The sequence below is a fragment of the Perognathus longimembris genome, chromosome 24, assembly GCF_023159225.1.
Source record: "Perognathus longimembris pacificus isolate PPM17 chromosome 24, ASM2315922v1, whole genome shotgun sequence".
In the NCBI taxonomy this organism is placed as follows: domain Eukaryota; kingdom Metazoa; phylum Chordata; class Mammalia; order Rodentia; family Heteromyidae; genus Perognathus; species Perognathus longimembris.
Genome location: NC_063184.1, coordinates 35,022,295 through 35,041,845, shown reverse-complemented (window position 1 = coordinate 35,041,845; position 19,551 = coordinate 35,022,295).

Here is a 19,551-nt window from a genome sequence, read left to right as displayed (position 1 = left end):
GCGGTAGAACACCAAGTGGGAGCATGAGGCCCTGAATTCAAGGAAAACGAATACTCCCTAGTATTAGAAAATGGTTGACAATAAAGTCCTCAGCCCTGTTTCTGATTTGAACCAAGGTCCATCTATGCGGAGCAGTGGGCTGGATGCTCGGCTGTCCTGGTTCTGTTTACCAGCCTACGTTATTTCCTCCTCTCTGACGCTGGTGACAAACTGCTGGTTAGAGGTCACTCCGCCCTTCTCACACCTAAGGGGCCTTGCATTTTAATGAAGAATTAGTGACAACAGAGAAGCCGTTAGAAACAGAAGGAAAACGATTCTAATGCTTCCAGGAGAAGCCTTTGCAAGTTAATTTACAGTAAAACAAAATTTGTGGTGTGGTTAGGTGCACAGTTTAACCGCGCACAATTCCCATCCTTTTTGACTAAAAGGAAAATGAGAGACTTGGTAAGACTTCAAAGTCACTTTTATGTCAGTCTCTTTAAACCAGTGGCCTAGATCAAGTATCAGAAACATTTTCTTCCCTAAACCATTTTATTAAAATTTCATCCAGGCCCAGGTTTTCATGCTAAATTATACATTTGTAAACGTAAGAACTAGCGCCTCGGCAGCCCTGCTCTCGTCTCCTCCCCGGTGAGTGAGCGCGCGGACTTGGAGCTGCCCGGCCGGTCGTTCACCCCGGCGTCCTCACAGTAAAATCCGGGGTGCACCCGGCAGACCTGTCTGCCAAGCAGAGTCCGCTCATTGTCTGGATGGAGAAATACCTACTATTATCTGCTCCAGAAGTATTTCAAGTACTAAATAATTCAAAGAGGAACCCTTTCCATATGCTCGGCCCTGTCTGCCAATGACACGCTTCCATGGCTTTCCTCGAGGCTTACAGAGAGGTAATAGATGACAAGTTATGCAGCAAAACTACAACGTCATGGGAGACACAGAATCCGAGGGAAGGTTCCAGAACAGAGAGCTGCACTTGGGAAAGGACCAGAGAAGCCTCACATGGCTGACTGAGCCATGCAGCGTTTGGTAAAGACCGATACAAACAAGCTGAAGAGGATACCATAGCTACAGGAGGAGCAATGCAAGGCATGCTTTTGTTAAATTCTGCTTAATTTAAAAAATCATTTAACGATGAGAATATGCTTAAAGGAGAGGATCCAGCTGATGAACCTACTGGTGGACTTCTTACATGCAATACTCAGACAAGTTTGCAATTCAGTGTCCTTCCTTGGATTGCTGTATGTTCTACTTCCTATGGAACTCATTACTGTGAGCAGCCCAGGGCTCTGTTGCTTATAAATGTTCAAATAACTGAATTATTTACATATTAAGAAAGGCCAATTTCCCTTAGGAACTAAACAGAAAAAATAAGAAATCGTAGCTAGACAGGGGTCAATGAGATTGATTATATCTGAGATACCAGATACAGATGTGCATATGTGTGTGTGTGCAAGATATTGTTAGTCACTGACATGCAAATTGTGAAATTTGTCACACAGTTACGTTACCCTATAAGCATGCATATGCACATAGGTATGTCACTACGTTTCGTAGAAGGATGGATGCAAGAGAAAATTATCAGGCACTCCTAATGAGCTAGGATGAAATTTATTTTTCATGTAAAGCTATACAAATTGTGTTGTTTATCCAGACAGTGGTGGCTTTCATTTGTAGTGCTAGCTCCTTGGGAGATTGAGATCTGCGGATCCTGATTGGAAGCCAGCCCCGGCAAGAAAGTCTACGAGACTCTATCTCCACTGAACTGTCAGAGAAGCTGGAAGTGGAGCTGTGGTTCCCGTGGTCGAGTGAGTGCCAGCCATGAGCAAAAGTAGCTAAGGGACAGCGGATGGGCCCTGAGGGACAGCGGATGGGCCCTGAGGGACAGCGGATGGGCCCTGAGCTCCAGCCCCAGGACCTGCACACGAATCATAGTGACGATGAGAGTAATAAATAATCAGTTATAATAATAACAACTGTTGGGTGACTTTTCATTTTCTGAGAAAACAGGATATCAGAAACATCTGGACATAATTTTAAGGATGTAATATGAGCTAGACACGTGCAGAGACATTTCTTAACATTTTTTAAATTTACTTAACCCACTTATTGAAATTAGAGAAAAGTTTTCCATAAGATTGTATAATTTTATGGCCACTAGTTAAATCTAACATTTTAAAATACAGTGCAAAATGTATTAGCAATCCAAATGGTAGATATGAATTACTTAGATTAATAGTAAGATGATTTAATGTTCTATTTAAAGTTTCTTGAAATTTTTCTTATTATGCACATGAGCTTCTTGTCTCGTTTATATTACTCAAGAATCGAACACAAGTGACATCAGCCAGAAAGTGCCACACTTTCTGTGATGGACTTTTATAAATGAACTTTTTTCCTCCTGTTCTTTACAATTCTCCTTTCCTTACCAAAGAACATATTCCATTTTCGTCCACATTTTTCCTAGGGATTTATGTTTCATAAATTTCATATCATTTGCCAATGTTGCTGGATAGAATTGTGTATTACAGGAAATCTCTTACTTTACTTAAGTGCCCTGTGATAAACATCCTCCCAAGACATCTCCATTTAAAATTCAAATCCCAAGTGCACACACATAACGGATCCAACAGCAGTGTCCTGAGCCTGCTCACGACTTAATTAATGGGTTTGTTGAATTGAAGGAGATGCGCTCTGGGTCCAGCGCCCTGTGATTGCTGAGTAAGCACCTGGCTGAGAGTGAGGAATTCGTGTGTTTTATTTATTTATTTATTTTTTTTGGTGTCAGCAACGTTACCACATTTTAATTGAGCACCAAAGAATGCGACAGTGAGTGTTCTTTGTGGAATCTCTGGGATCCTGCCAGGACTCCCCCTCCTTCTCTGTACCACAGAGTTACCACCTAATAGGTCTTTGTTAAGGAAGCCAACTGGTTTCATGGGACAAAGGAACACCTAGAGGAAGAGGTACCCGCGCTGCAACCACCACAGAAACGCACCACTGGGCCGCCCCCGCCCAAGGCCTGCCCTGCTCTCCAGCAGGGGCCAGCAGCGCCCCGCGCCCCCGCCAGGCCCCTGCTCGGCGACCGTGCTCCAGCCCCAGTCCAGTGAGAGATTTGTAGTTAGCTCTGGAAGGCACACGAAGGCTATGTCTGTCCATAACCTTTCATCTAAAATTGGAGGGTAAATTCATGGCTCCTTGGTTTTTCGTCGCTTGCTCGTCCACGACTTTATTTTGTATGTGCCAACTAGTACAGACGAGGAAACCTCTAAGGAAAGTGTGAAATATGCCCATCTCTTATCCTACAGAAGGATTAACCATACTGAAGCACAGAAACAATATTACAGTAGACTCATCCCATTTAGGCCTAACATATTTCTTATTACAGGGAAGTTCATTGTCAGAAGGTGGCAGTGTAGCACTTCGTTTACCGAATGTTATACACATCTTAAACATTGCAAAAATGAAGCCCTTTGCTTATGTAGGCCTGAGGGCTGCATTCTGTCCAGTAATGACCCCAGTCCCCCCTCACCCCCCCAAACCTGGTGTATTATTAGGAGATTAATGTCTAAAATGCAAAACAAAAGTGAATGGCAAAATTACAGTCCTATGCATGCTTAATGAATGGAGGACCTTTATCTAGAATTTCTGTTTTCCCTTTATGATAGGTAGCATTAAATTAATATACACAATATCCCTATCTATAGAAAGTCAATTGTTTATAGACTAGTAGTACCTTTTAATATAGGTAGTAAACACTGAATTCTGTTCAAGTGCATTTAGATCATTAAACATATACATTTAGCATAAGCAAAATGTACAATCTTAGTCAACTACTATGAAGAATAAGGTTTGGTAGATGTTGAATTAGAATTGAATATGGAAAGTGAAAGCACATGGTAGAGAACAGAGAAATCAACTTTGGTCCCCAAATAAGTAGAGAATGGGAGAGATTGAGTGGGAACATTTACCAGAAATAAAAAGTACTATGTCCTTTTTATGTAGGAATAAATACTGCAGTGGAATCAATAGGAAATAAGAAGAAGAAAAACAAAATCTTCCCTTTGAAATACAATTTTTTCAGTAACATTGATCTTATTTTAATGTTTCTTTTGAAATTGCTTTAGTACTAGAAAATGACATTTTCCACTGTTTTCAGATAAATTTGGTGAGAATTCTTTTTGGATGCTGACTTTGATGAAAATATTTCTGATTTTTATTTTTATAAACACAGGGTGTTTTAACTCAATTTAAAAATTATAGAATAAGACCGTTTTAGTTGTGTTTATGTGAAGTTTAAGTCTTATACAATACCCAGAGCATTAAGAGTAAGTGGAATAATTCTGATGTCAAGGGGAGTCGTGTGTTTCATGGGAAGGCTTAACCATCCCTGCGGTGGGCTAAATAGTGATATTTCACAAACTCCGCATCCTAATCCCCAGAGCCTGTGAATAAATAATAGACCACGGGGTGCGGGGGGGCTTTAAAGATGGGATTACGTTAAACATCTCGAGATGGGAGATTATCTTGCGTTATTCAGGCACCTTAAATGAGGGGAAAGGAGGAGATAACATGTTGCTATTTCCGTGTGGAATTTAATAGTTCACTAAGAGTAACTATAATAAGACTCTGTGCCATTTGGCTTGAGCTCAGCTTTTACTCTTCAGCATCTCAGCAAACCACTCCTGATCACCTCACGACGCCAGTCGACCCCCCCCCCCCCGAATTCATCGCCGATTCTTTGCTTCTCTTCTGCGCCCCACCGGTGCGTCTCTGCATCTTCTCAGCTGGCCCTGGAAACTCAGTGAGTGTCCCCCCCCCCCCCGGGGTGCCTCCCAGGACCATCCTGAACCACCGTGATGTGACCTCCTCTCGCGCCTCCTCTTTCCCACACCGCTTCCTTGACAGGGATTGATCACCGCCGCTCATCGTGCGACAGCGCTTTTACAAAGTTGACTCCGATCCCATCACATCATTGCTGGAAACCCCGAGAGCTTCTCTTGGCTCCTCATCGTTGCCGGTGTGGTGTGGTAGGGCGACCAGGGAGGGCGTGCCCGCCGCCAGCATTCCCTTCTTCTCCTGTCTCACTGGCCCTCAGGTCCTCCTGAAGGCGTATTCTATGTCATCGTCTGCTCCTCAACCCGCCTTCCTCCTGGCAGCCGCCTGGCCCTCCCTCGCCTCTGCGCTCTGGAACACTGGCGCTCGGCAGCGGATCCATCCTCTAGCCCAGCTCTCCGAGTGCCTGCTACGCTGCCACAGCTTAGCGTGAGCTCTTGCACAGCCGAGAGCCCCTGTAAGAGTGCCAAGGAGGGGCCCCGGAGCCGCGCCTCTGCCTTTCAGGACCCGGGACAGCACATTTCACGCCCTTAAGGCACTTAGAAACTATACATAGGAAATATAAAGTAAATTCCTATTCAACTTAACTAATGAAGGCACTAGTGTAATAGTGCTAAACATCTTGAACTCTAGAATCTCATTTTCTTTTTTTTTGGCCAGTCCTGGGCCTTGAACTCAGGGCCTGAGCGCTGTCCCTGGCTTCTTTTTGCTCAAGGCTAGCACTCTGCCACTTGAGCCACAGCGCCACTTCTGGCCGTTTTCTGTATATGTGGTGCTGGGGAATTGAACCCAGGGCCTCATGTATACGAGGCAAGCTCTCTCACCACTAGGCCATATCCCCAGCCCCTCTCATTTTCTTTTTGACTCAAAAAGTGTCCTTTCAGTAGAACACAAGTGCCATGAAGAAATAAAACTTTCCTATTAGGGAATCATAACTTACTACGAATACACGCACTGATCTATGAGTCAGTATATTGAGAGGGGGATATTTTATATGTGACCCAGTGAAAGCAAGAGTCTGGGACTGAGAAAACTATTACTGGACCTACATTAACTATTAAAGGTTCAGCTTAAATATCAGATTACTTCCCTAAGGTTAGAGACATGAAGTGAGAAAAGTAGTTTGCTTTCACAGACGACCTCTACATATTTCAGGTTTCAATAGTGAAAAGCTTATGTGCTGCTGTAAACAATGATAATCCGTGTCGAGCTCTAAGCCACAATAACAAATAGGTAGAAAAATGCCCATTTTAGCAACATGTATAAAAGTCAGTTGGCTCTGCCTCCAGTTTGGAAACTAGCAACTACAACAACAGATTTGAGGTCACATCTTATCTTTTTTGTTTTTCACTTTTGCTTTTTGGCTTAGCTCTAACCTGATTGAACTTCAAGTTATTAAACTTTAGCATTGATATTTTTAGTGACTTCATGAAAATAACATGCACAACTGATACCTCAGATCAATGAATCTTAAATACTCCCAGTTAAAATATTTACAGATTCAGACCCTGCCCTTATGGGTAGTAATAAATCAACTCTATACAAGTGAATTTTACATTAAAATTTTCATGATAATTGAAAACCATCGTGGTGCATGTAATTTTTTGATCTCTAAAATGTACTGTTATTTATTTCTTAGAAACTTTTCTGTGGCCTATTAGAAAGATTTAAAGTTAATATATTTTGCTATGAGTTATTTATAGTTCATAGGATAACTTCTTAACTTTTTGACAAGGAGTCCTCTTAAATTCGGTGGCGAACAGATATCCAAAACTTTGAGAAATGAGTTCCTTGGGCAGTACTTTGAAGTGTGTGCTCCAAGAGAATTAGGGGTTCACAGGCTGTTACCCTTTGTGTTTGTATGTTTGGATTATTAGCTTGTTGTTGTATTTTGTCTTGGGACTTATACTCTGGGTCCAGGGTGCTTTCCTTGAGATTTTTGCTCAAGGCTAGCACTCTACTACTTTGAGTCACCTTTCCACTTCTGGGTTTTGTTTGTTTGTTTTCAGGTGGTTAAGTGTAGATGAGTCTGATGTACTTTCCTGCCGCCCCCTCCCCCCCACCCCTCCACCCCCCCACCATGACTTCAGCCTCAAATCTCAGCCTACTGAGTTACTGGGGTTATGGGTATGAACACAACCAACCTGCTGATTGTTGACTTCTTAGCGGTGATATTTCTCACCCATACATGCCTCCATATTTCTGTGTGACCCTGCCACAAGTCCCAAACAATGGGACCAATGGAACCATATCCTGGACTAGTGAAAAGATATGTGAACTAAAAGCCTTCTAGTTTTGTAACTTCATTATGTCAGGTATTTTATTGCAATAACGAAAATGTGACTAATAATCTCTTTTCACATTTTTCTTAAGAGTCAGACAGAAAATAATTCATTACTGATTGCTGAACTCATTATTCATAATGCTTAGGTGAATTGTGAAAAATAAGAATGATTGTAAAATAAGGACTAAAAGTTTAAATAAAGAATAAAACTTGAAATAAAATATTGACAAGATACTGAATTAGAAAAGATAAAATGAATTTAAACTGTAAATAGTGAATTTGTACAAGTTGCTATTTGAGGAAAGAAATATCACAAATGGACCAGAAAGTCAAAACAGGCCAACACTGTATTTGCTTTGCTTGTTATAAGCTGATATTCCCACCTGTAGAAAATGTAAAAGTACTTGGTATGAAATAAAATGGTTTATTTTTTTAAATAAATGCGATGTTAAAGCCAAAAAAAAATTCTATTTTTTATTATCTTTAAGTAGTTGTACAAAGTAGTTACTATTTAACAAAGCAGTTTATAAATACAGTATCTTCAATATAATTGTTATAAGACATAGATGTTATATATAAACATATATGTGTTATATGTACGGATATGTGTTATTTTAGTATGAACATATTTATATCTTTCTATCTCTCTCTATATGTATATTATATATATGTGTACATATATATATATTCTCACATCTGTAGTCTGCAGTGGAGCTTTAGCTGTTTTAGTTCACCTTGGCATCCTGTATCCTCACGTCTATTAGCTTCTTGGACAGTACCCTTCACGAGTTCCAGGTCAATGATTTCTGGTTTGTTTTGGATCCTTTTTTGCTTACTCGCTGAAGGCATGGTATGTGTTCTGGATTATTCTATCTCAAGGTGGGAGCCAAGCTTCCCTTGCAGGACGACTCCTCGTTTGTATCAATGTTAGCTGCCTCACCCTCTTGCCATTCAACCGCACTCAGCTCTGCAGCATTGTTATTTTGAATGGAGTTGAATTAATCACACTTGATCAACTTTTAGAAACTAAGCCTCAAGAGGTATCAGACTATTCAATATTTTTCTATTCTAAGGACTGAGAATTTTTCACTGCAGAGAATAAAGTACCACTTTTGCATATATTACACAAACATTTTATGCTTCATGAAACCACAATAAATTTTCTTTCTGATTACTCGTGCCATCCGAGGGTCTCCTGCTGTTTTATGGAGAGTCTTATTAATTTCATTCAAGTAGTAAAATTAGCACCTGTAGAGAACTCTTTATGATTTCCTAACTTTTATCATTTTAGCAATAACCGACATCATTTACCATGAGCAGTTGCTTTTCTCTCTCTTCCTACCTATTTAACTTTGTTGTTCGTTGCATGGAAACTTTTAAAAAAATAAACAGTACTGGCACTGAAAATGATAGTGAGAAAACGTAGCATTCAACTGAATCAAATTGAAGCAACCCAGTCTTTTGAATAGCTAAGCAGCTCAACATTTAAAGGAATGGTTCCTGCCTTTGACAGACAGCAGAGTTGGAAACAACTTGATAAAGTGATGGAAGAATTTGCTCGATAGTGTGCTACAGCTTGAAGACATTGATAGACGTTCCATGCCCCAGCACACGAGACACGGAGAGGAGGTAACTGTCTCTGCGTGTTTGGGGAGTAGCCCGCATTCACTGTGTCTGCAGGCGTGGATGGAGATGGGTCCACCTTCCTAGGGGCGGTTTTGCTTCTTCCCTCTGCGTTCCAACCTGTGGATTGGGGTAACGGGAGCCAGAGGCAGCGTCTGGGCACTGGCTGTAGTCTTCTGTGGAAGGGAGGCTCCAGCGGAACTGAATTTGCTATAGAATGCTTTTCAAGCAAAGAAGAAAACCCACTCCTGAATCCCTATCGTCAGCCCTCAGGGTAGGCGCTTTCTACTCCTCTATTCTTATGCAGTGCATCGCAGAGGGCAAGGCTGTTCCTGACTTTTCCAGCTTGTTTTCTTCAAGGGAGAGTGCCAACCCAAGCAAGCCTGAAGACTAAGCCAGGCTCATGCTGGGAGAAAGCCGACTGTGCCCAGAGAAGAGAGATGTTCCTACCAGCAAAGCTAATAGGAATTAAAATTTTACCCAGACCAACAAACATTTGTCTAGTCTTCTTTTGGTCTTTTAACCTTTCGTCCTCCTGCTCATTCCTGGGAGTAGGATGCATGTAGATCAGGTACTAAAGTCTCTTAGGAAAATGTGTTTTGCAACTCACCTCGACAGCAAAGCCGGCGCTGTCCAAGGTTCCCGTGGCAGGCGAGGTGCAGGGGAAGGGGGGATGGCATCATCGCTGTGTGTGACCCGGGCAGCACGGGCCCAGCGGGGCCCAGAGAGCAGAGCCCCGGCCCAGGCAGGGGGGGAGCCCGGCGCCCGCCCAGGACACTGGGGGGCACTGACGTGGGCCTGTGCCCGTGGCCACCACGGGGCGCCCGGTGAGATCTTTATGCTTCTGACTTCGTATGAAGCGGTTCCTCCCCCCGCACGTGCGCGCACACGCGCACACGCACAGTCAAAGCCGATGCGATTACAGTTTCAATTGACCTCACACCTCTTTGAGGAATGGTGGACGCACCCTACCCGTGGCCCACAAGATCACTTGGCAGGTGACAGGACAGACAGTGCTCTGGCCGTCTGTGTCCGTCCGTCTGTCTGTCTGTCTGTACTGACAATGTTGTACGGCCCACAAAGGACAGCACGCATCGCCGAACGCCCCTGAGCTCCAATAAGATCAGCATTTAGGAGGCAGACAGATAGTTTAATGTAAAATTCACTCGGGGGTAAGCTGTAATGAAGTCTGCTTTTGCTGATGATCTTTGTGATGGCCGCGGAACAAGCAGAGGACGCCCTGGAACTCTGCTCTCACCTCACACGCCGACACCGTCCTTACTCGTACCTGGCCATAGAAATTGGCCATGGCACGTTTTCAACGTGTAATCAAAAGTAAACGTCTACACGTCAATACTTTCCTCCACACTGAACCCACGTCAAAGTGATGAGATCAGGATTTGAACTGGTGCCAAGTTGTGCATCGGCTGACGGCGGGGGGAGAGGAGCCGGAGCGGGCTCCGGGGGGTGCATTTCCTCTCAGCGTGCTGGACACGGTTTCGGCAGCTTGTGAGGAGTAGGTGTCTCCGGGGCGGGGCGGGGGGATGGTGGTTATGATGTAGTAGTAATTTCAGCCTTACCTGTTATAAATTGCAGATAGAATTCAAGACTACGCACTTGATAAAAATGTCCTCACTACAAATAAATGAAATCTTTGCTCACTGGACCCCTCGAAAAACAGATAGCACGTATTTTGTAATTGCATTATGTGACCGTTTTTTGTCTCTTTTCCACGGGATGTTATTTGAAAGCACGTTGTGGCTCAGTGTGTGCCACAAGGAGGTTTACAATATAAAACAAATCATTCAGGGTACAAGCCCCAGAGACCCTATTTATGTAGTAGTAAGTTCCATCAGAAATCAGCCATGGCTTTTAACTTCAACTTTATTTGGTCTTAAAGCACTGTCTTATTGTGTGGGGCTCCTGAGAGCTGGGCTACAGGTGCCGTCTATTTAAGACTTTACACTCTTTTCTTTGTATGATGTACATTTCAAGTATTTGGGGTGATTTTCAGTTTCACAGGTTCTGCAACTCACTTTTATTTGGGGGAGGAAATGGCGTTTAGTTCTCTTGTGAAGACAGAAGACTGTTTGCACCCTGGTCACGTCATTATTTGCTTAGTTTGCAAACTTGAATCTTTGGATAAGAAAACGTACACTACCACTTCAAAGAAGAACAAGGACTGACACGGTGAATTGGAACTCTCTTTGTAGACCTACTTAAGAATACTTAAAAAGTTTTTTAAAAATTAGGCCATTGTTAACTAAGGATTAAAATCATATCGAAGCTGTAGTTGGAGTTTCTTCAATATGAACCATTCACTTTGTTTCTAAGCTGGTCCCTGTCTCAACCATGTAAATATTTATGTAAAATGTTTAATTAGAAAGATAGAATAATGTTGTTTAAAAGTTTTAAATGGTGCCGGGCACTGATAGCTCACGGTTCTAAGGGTAGTTACTCTGGGGGCTGATATCGAAGATCCTGGTTCCACCTTAACTTCCCTAAGAAGTCCAGGAGGCATCTCCCCAATTAGTCACCAGGAAAGCTGTGACCCCAGTGTTAGAGCACCAGCCTTGAGCAAAGAAGCTCGGGGACATTGTGGAGGCCCTGAGTTCAAGCCCTAGGACCCCCGTCCTCCAAATGTTTTAAATATCTCGCCTGTTGCAATATAATAAGCATTTATATTGTAAGCATGTTTAATTGGCTTTACAAAAGCCAGTGTCAGCCCTGGAAGTCTCCGGAGTGCACCATTGGAGCCGTCCTCGTCTGTGGTCTGTCGGAGTACAGCCTAAGCGTGCTCTTGGCCTGTACCTTCCAGGCCTTTAGGCAGTGGATGTGGGCACAACCCATGCGCAATTATAGGAAATTACAACAGGGGACCAGTCAAAGACAATCACCCCAGTTGTTAAAATATCCTTCAACCAAATTCTGAGTCAGAAGTAATTCACCATAAAGACTTCTTCGCTCCTATGTAGATTGGATCCCAAATTACCACGGAATGCTGACAGGAGCACACAGAGTAGGGGTGAATGACAGCCAGGCTGGTCTTTGTGTGTTGGTGGACACACAAGGTGTGCACGGAGGAAGGATGGATTATGTGTGTTGTACGTAGGGCAGATGTGCGTGGGTAAATTATGGAATAAGTATGCGGACGCACTGCCCTTGTTACAATTGTTTTTGTCCATGAAACTACTTCTACGTATGCTTTCTTTACACACTGTTAGTATAACCGACAATAGCTAGCTGTAAAAATCAAAACATCAATAATATACTTCAAAATGAATTGAAGCTATATCTTCAGAGATGAGACTTTATAAATTTATAAGCATATCACAGTATATTAAAGTATATGGAAATTTATATAATTATAAAATATAACATAATTCTTATAATTATAAATATAGCATATATTGAAATTGGCTAGTGAAGTGAACCAAAAGAAAGGTATGAAGTGTGAAGCCAGAAAAACAGCCCTTCAAATGATAAAGGGGATTCGTTAAGGAGTTGTAGAGAATGTTAGTCCACAGCTCTTAAATTTCCGTCATTGTAATTCATCTCTGGTATGAATCACTTTCTGAAATTAATTTATTAATTACAACAGTTAGGTGTAATTATTCTACCTATTCAGGGTTCTCCATTATTACTTTCTAGCAGCAAGATGGATTCCGTGGAGGATAATTGCCGCGTCCCTGATTCAGCCCCCGTGCTCTGGTCTGGGAGGCCGTGCAGTCTGCCCTCCCACAGCCCTGGCTCACACCAGTCAGCCCTTCACAAGCTCCCTCCTGCGCACCCAGCCCTTCAACCACCAATTTCAAGAATCATCATTTGTGTGTGTGTGTGAGTGGAACTGGCTGAAGAGAAGTCTTGGTGCTGATTACTCCGCTGGTGTTAATAAGGGCACGACGTGAATGAAAGAAGACAACAGAGAAGCCTGAGGACAAAGCTGATCTTCTAATCCTCGGTAGCAAGCACACAGAGATGTGTACTGGCGAGGACGCCTCAGGACTCACCCCTCGCCCTGGCCGGGAGGTCCGGCAGCGAGGCCGAGCCTTCGTTCCGCCCTCTTCCTTCTCATGACCGGGGCCATGGGCGAGATCCGCCGCTGGTCCCCAGCACCACATCCAGTGAGTCACAGACAGAGGCCCGAGGAGTCACAGCTTCCCACTGGGTAATGTCAATAACACCAGGTAATTGCTGAGCCGATAGCGAGAGGTGGAAACATTTGCACTAACACGTCTGAACTTTTCCAGAAATAGCGTCTCACCCGGAAAGTCAAGAAGCAGCATATGCAACAAATATATGTATTTATCAAGGGACACGTGAGGACACGTGAACTTCAGCAGGGCAAATGCAGTGGGTACGGAAGTATAAACGCGCTGGTAGATCAGAGGGCAACGGATAGGAGAGCAAGTGGTGTGGTGTGTGGACGAGATTGTTCTGCCTGCCCGCGGCTCTTGGGCTGACCCCTCGTCCGGTGGCGTGGCCTTCATTAGGCTTGTGAGAAGCAGGCTGCCCAGAGCAGGGGTTCAGGCAGCGTCTGGGGTCCGTGGCTTGATGTTCTCACACTCCCAATAATATTCTCGGCATTCCTCCAGCGCGCCTCCCTCCACTGTCCTTTTCCTCTTCCCTCCCTCCGTTTACGTGACCGAGAATTTCCCCTGTGTCCTGAAAAACACACCTTGCTTCTGCAGTTTTGTTTTTCATCTGCATGCCAAGATCTGGGAGATTTCTCTCTTTTTTCCCCCATTTTACTCGATATTTCTTTTACTGTGTTTAATCTTCAGTTGGTATTACAGAGGAAGATTAGGAGAGAGAAAGATGACCAGAAATTATTCTGCAAGACCAAGGAAGAAAAAACTCAATTACTGCTTACTCGAAAGTTAGAAACATATTTATTAAGTGGGAATTTTGTTTAGTTGGGCTTGGGGTTTATTTATTTGTTTTGGCTTTTGGTTGTCACTAGGGTTTAAGCTTAGGGCATTGTAGTTGCTAACCCCACCTCCAGCATCTATGTATTTCAACAGTATTTATCTCAGCAACAAAACATACCTGCTATTTTTCCTATGTATAAAATATAAACGTGTAATTTTTATGAGCATCCTGGTGCTGTTCTTTGATCCTATCTGGATCGTTGCCTAAGAAGCAGTCCGTCCCTCTGGCCTTACCCCACGTGACTGATACATTCAAAAACACCAAGTACATGGGTGAGTGGCTCATCTTGCCTGCCAAGCAGGAAACTTCCTCCAGCGAGACCTCAGCACCCTCCTCTCCGGTGCACCTGCGAGCACGTCTGGGTGTATTTGTCCTTTCTTAGTTTCCCTTTGGCTTTCCTATGGACTCTCATTGAGCTCTCCCTCAGTATGTCCTGGAAGTCTTTTCTGTGGCAATGTCATAAACCTGGCACTTCAAGGAGAAAATCTGAGCCGCTGGGGCCGTCTTCAGCCATTAGTCCACCTTGGTGCCAATAAAAATATCTAGAAAATTATTATTTTAATATGTATTACTATAGACTACATATAACTGTATGTACTATATGATCATAGATGTATTATATATTAGTATATTAAAATAAAAATTTCGTAATATGTGCATAAATTTTCTTTATATCCTAGTTTTATTGAGCAGCATGCATTTTATTCTGCTAACATTCTCCACCCTCTCAATAAATATTGGCCAATAAAATTGGAAAATAAAGGGAAATGTGTATATGTAATATATCATTTTTATTTTAATACCCTAATGCTATTTTAAGGAGCTGATTAAAACTACCCAAATCTTCCTGATTAAAATAAGACAGAAATCAACTATAGAAGCCTTTCCTTTTCTGTTTATTTTTTGGATCGGGGGCAGATGTTTTCGAGACGCCTTCTAAGCTTTGCCTGAATTGTGCTTATCAAGTATAAAAATGTCACAACAAAGTGGCAAATAGATTTTGGGGCGCGCTCCTCTGTGAAACCTTTGTCGACAAGATTTCCTCGCACGGCCTTTGGCTGCCGTTTGCACCAACGCGTGTCCCCCAGAACGGAGTTCCCACGGCGCCTGAGCTCTGCTACCTCAGCAATGGTCTCAAGGAGGCTTTCTGGGCAAAACCAGAATGATGAGCTCCTCTCCTGCACCATTCCCGTTTCTGTTTTTGAAGCTGCCTATTTCTATTTACTTCCTAGTTTACTTTTCAGAGCAACCTGAAGAGTGACATAGGGGTTTTGGAGAATGAGTAAGCGTTATAAACTCAAGCACAGGAACCCCATCTCTGAGAATCAGGCCTGGAAGAGGGTCTGCTAGTTTGCTCTAAAACTAAGGAAGGAACCTGAATCCCTCCCTGGTTCCTCACCTGATGCTCACCGCCCTGGGGGAAGCGAGAACAGGGCAGTGCGGACGGGTGTATGGAGGTGGTGGTAGGGTTGATGGAACTTTTGGAGAGGAACAGATGTTTTGTATCTTCCTGCCGTCTTCGTGACTCTTCCAGCGAGTGAGCTGCGCATGCTGGGGCTTAGAAAGACCGTGTGTGTGTGTGTGTGTGTGTGTGTGTGTGTGTGTGTGTGTGTGTGTGTGTCACACGAGGGTCCTGCAGGTGGCTGGGCCTGGGTTGGGTTGATGGATGGATCCGGTCCACGATTCCCCCTCCACTCCTAACTTCCTCATGGAGTCACTCTTCAGGTTGCTATAACACCAGTGCAGATGCGGTCCTTAAAATGAACGAAACTGGGGCTGGGAATGTGGCCTAGCGGTAGAGTGATTGACTAGCATGCATGAAGCCCTGGGCTCGATTCCTCAGCACATACACATACACAGAAAAAGCCAGAACTGACACCATAGCTCAAGTGGTAGAGTGCTAGCCTGGAGCAAAAGAAGCCAGGGACAGTGCTCAGGCCCTGAGTTCAAGCCCCAGGCCTGGCAAAAAAATTAATGGAAGTTCATAAGAATGAGTACAATATTGAACATGGGATGCTTGAACAGATGCCTCATAAGATTGCTTTGTGGACATAAATATCTTTGCCCCATGCCCTAGGGTAAAGAAATGCAGGCCTCATTTAAGAACATTTCAGCACATGATTATGCCTCTCGTTAACAGTGGGAAGGAAGTTATCTTGGACACGTCAGCATTTCCCTTTCATTTGTCGTGTTGGTCCGGGTCTGTGGCCTCTGTCTCCACCTCTGTCTCGCCAACTCCCCTGCGGGCGGCAGGCAGAGCCGGGTGCGTGGGGGAGCGAGCTCCCGGGGGGTTATCGAGAAGATGTCCTGTGGGGGGAAAGCGGGAGTCATGACGACCGCGCGCAGCCCTCCTGCCTGCTCCCCTGCCCTGATGGTCCGCGTGACCCTGTCTCCCCCGACGGCCAGCGCTGCAGCGCCAGGGTCAGCGCCCCCACGGGAAGGGCGTGAGTGCACCCTGTGTGTGGAGCCAGGCTTTCCCAGCCCCCAGCCTTCCCCCTGCCCCGGGCCTGAGGCACGCGCCCGCCCCGAACAAGGCGGAGACGCGAGCTCTGCCCTGGCGTGAAGCGCCACCGCGTCTGGCCAGGGGCCCGGGCATTCTGCTGGGGACGCAAATCAGAGTTTCGGGGTGCAGAGGTAAACAGAGCTCCCGTCCGCGCGGCGGGCCCGTGGCGCTTCTCGGTGTGCGCATTACTCCACGCGTCACGAGAAGTGTGCAGCGCCCCTTCTCCCCCTCAGTGGCCCTGGTTCCCTGACCGACGCACGGGCGAGCACCAGGCTGGGCCCGTCAGAGGCTCCAAGGGGACAGCGGCGGCTCCCGCGTGCAGACTCCGAGCAGCGACTCCTAATCCCAGAGCGGAGGCACGCGGAGGGCAGGCCGGGGGAGACAGGGTGAGGATGCGCGTGGCGTCACAGTGACCGGGTGCGCGGACGCTGCCCACGACGGCTTTACACCGTAGGAGATGAAAGCTGGAGGCTCAGGAAGACGGAAGGCGTGGAGCCGGGGATTCTCAGCGGCTCGATGCCCACAGCTTGCTTCAGCATCTGTCTCCAAGGACTTCACCCCCGGCTCCCGCTCTGGCTCCGTGAGGTCTCTCTGCTTGATCTGAAGATGCCGTTGTTCGTTGGAAAAAGCCTTTCTAGCCACCCGAGGATCAACGGCAAACTGCCTGCGCGGATGGCTTTTCTGGCTGGTCACTCTTCCCGGTGGGTGCTAAGGAACCCGCGGTGGTGTCCTTCCTCTGCAGTTTGCCTGCTCGGTTGGTGTTGGTTCTGGTCAGGGGTGTGTGGTGTTTTACACCATCTGATCCAGTCTTTGCCTTGCGGGCTTGCACGGGTTCCTTAAATCACACGGGGAGCTTTTACTCCCCCTGGTTTATTTCCCCCCTGACCTTCTAGTTCAGGTGAGTTGGAGGTGAAACCTCGGATACCAGGTTTTCACCAGCATCGAGGTGTGTTTTATACATGTGGTCACACGCTACCACGAGGAACGCTAACACACTAAAGTTCTTCAGGGAAAAGAGTGTTCATTCCTTGACACACTGTCCCTACAAGATGTGAACCAGTTCAAGCAGCACAGACACCAAACACTTTTTTGGTAGATAACAGCACTGACTCAGAATTAGACTGGGTCTCAGGGAGGCCCGAAGATGCCATCAAGACAACCCTACAAGATCAAATGAAAAGAAATTCATACTTCACTCGAGATATTCTAGAAGCGTACAAAGACATTACCTCCGCCGTTCACTAATACTTTAGGGACACTATTAGGAGATTGACTCACGCGAGCACTTAAATGATGACTCTTAATTTGCGTGCAAATTTTGCATACGTTATTGTGACATTGCTTCTTGGGAGAGGCTGACGTTCCTGGACATCGCGAGAGTCCGTAGGTCAGTTTTGCTCCTGGATGCGTGGACAATTCTATTGGCAACACAAAGCCACTTCTGCAGTTTCCATAGAAAAGTGGCGTCAGCCATTCACCACGGAGATGTCCCGTCTCCACCGGGTTTTCTGGTCCACTGCCCCCGTGATCATCCCATGAGCCCCTGGTTTAGTGGTGGGAACGAGGCAGCTGATACATACCACATGGATTGTGTTCTAAGTGCTGAGCGCAAAGGCTGCTACTCATTTGCCCTTCTGAAGATGGGGCAGCACGTTCCAGTGTGCGGTTCCGGGGGGCTCCCTACACACCGCCTGGCCCCCGACGGGCTCACGTCACCTGCCCAGAGCGTCCTCGCCAACGTTCCAATTAGGCTAATGGGAATTGATGATTGGGTTCTGCGAGTGACGAGAGTCTGTTAAAGGACTGCAGTATACAACCCAGAGTTCTTTTAAATAATGCACAATTATCAGATGGTATTTCTGCATTTTTCATATCATATATAAAATATTAGCCCCTTTAATGTGTTATTAATGCTTGAGACATAAAAGAAATCCTAGGACTTTAGATAAAGGATTTCTTTAGTTGTATGGCTAGCCTTTTAACTATAGGTCACATTTTCATAATACATTTAAAACACAGTTACTGGTATCATTATTTCTGTGTGGGTAAAAATCTATTTCTGTATTTATTATGAACGTATATTGCTGTGGCATAATGAATGTGTTTATTCATATAAATGCTCTTATTACTGATATATCAGACAAGAATTCATATTGTATCTTTTGGTGGCTAATATTAGATTAGTAAAAGCTGAGGTTTATTATGAAGGAAGAAAGTTTAGAGGAAAAGTAGCAAGTAAGGGGGTTTGTTGTGGTCAGCATGCTGGAGCTTTGGAAATATAAATCTAGATTGTATTGTCAGCCATTATACGTGGATAAAGAGAAGAGGGGAATATTAATTTTAACATGGGAAATTAAATGCTGTCTTATGAAAAGCAATACAATGCTATAGTCTTATAAATCATTCAACAAACATGTGCTCAGTGTCTCCTTTGTGACCTGGGTGGAGGTAGTAGCTGAGGAACAATGGCATGGAAACAAAAGTACTTGTAGGGTTTGTTAAGGCCCCCGGGGAAAATGCAAAAACAAATAGGCAACTAAAGTTTAGGAACTGCCTGAATAGAATTCATGGTATAAATTGCATCTTAAAAATGTTAACTCAAAGTCATGCTAGACAAAATGTTTACCTAGATAAGGAAATTAAATTTTTCTATAAGTCTCACTACCTTATTAAATTCTTTAAGGCCAAGTAAATCCGAGCATGCCCCAAAGTGTGGAATTAAAGCCATGTCAAAAGTTTTCAGAGAACTTTTTAGCACAGTCTAGCGAGCTTGTCACATCCTATTCATAATGCAGGAAGATTAAATTGTATATCACCAACTAATGGGAAGAAGGAAGAAAAAGAAGTTTAAAATAGAATGCGTTCTCATTATTCTTGTGTCTTTGAGTCTTGTTCCTTTAGGACATCTGAAGATATTTAGTTTCTTTGTTCTCAGAGCAGCTCATGAATGCTTCAACTGCAAAGGGCCCAATGTTCTTTATGCTATTCCATTTAAATTACAGCACAGATACGCTTCTTACCTGTGTCTCCAAGAACATGGCAAGTGGGAGACGTAGCCATGTTTGTTTCCTTCACGCTGAAACAATGCATTGAGACGTGCAGGAAGAGTAGTCAAGTTTATTGAAGTCTGAATTGCCCTCATATGCTTGCTTTACTGATGGTAGAATTGTTTAGGTTAGTAAGCATGTGGATAATATTTCTCAAACATTCAAGGCATTCTTGTATGAAGAGTTCCGTCTGTCATAGATTTCCTTCCTGTCGTTGGTGCAAGTCCTTTCAAAGGTTTCCAGAGTGTTCCTTTGCAAATGGCCAGGTAGATGAATGGGCTTCTGTAGGAGGCCTCTGGGCAGGCCCTGTGGACATGATAAAGCTTGATCTG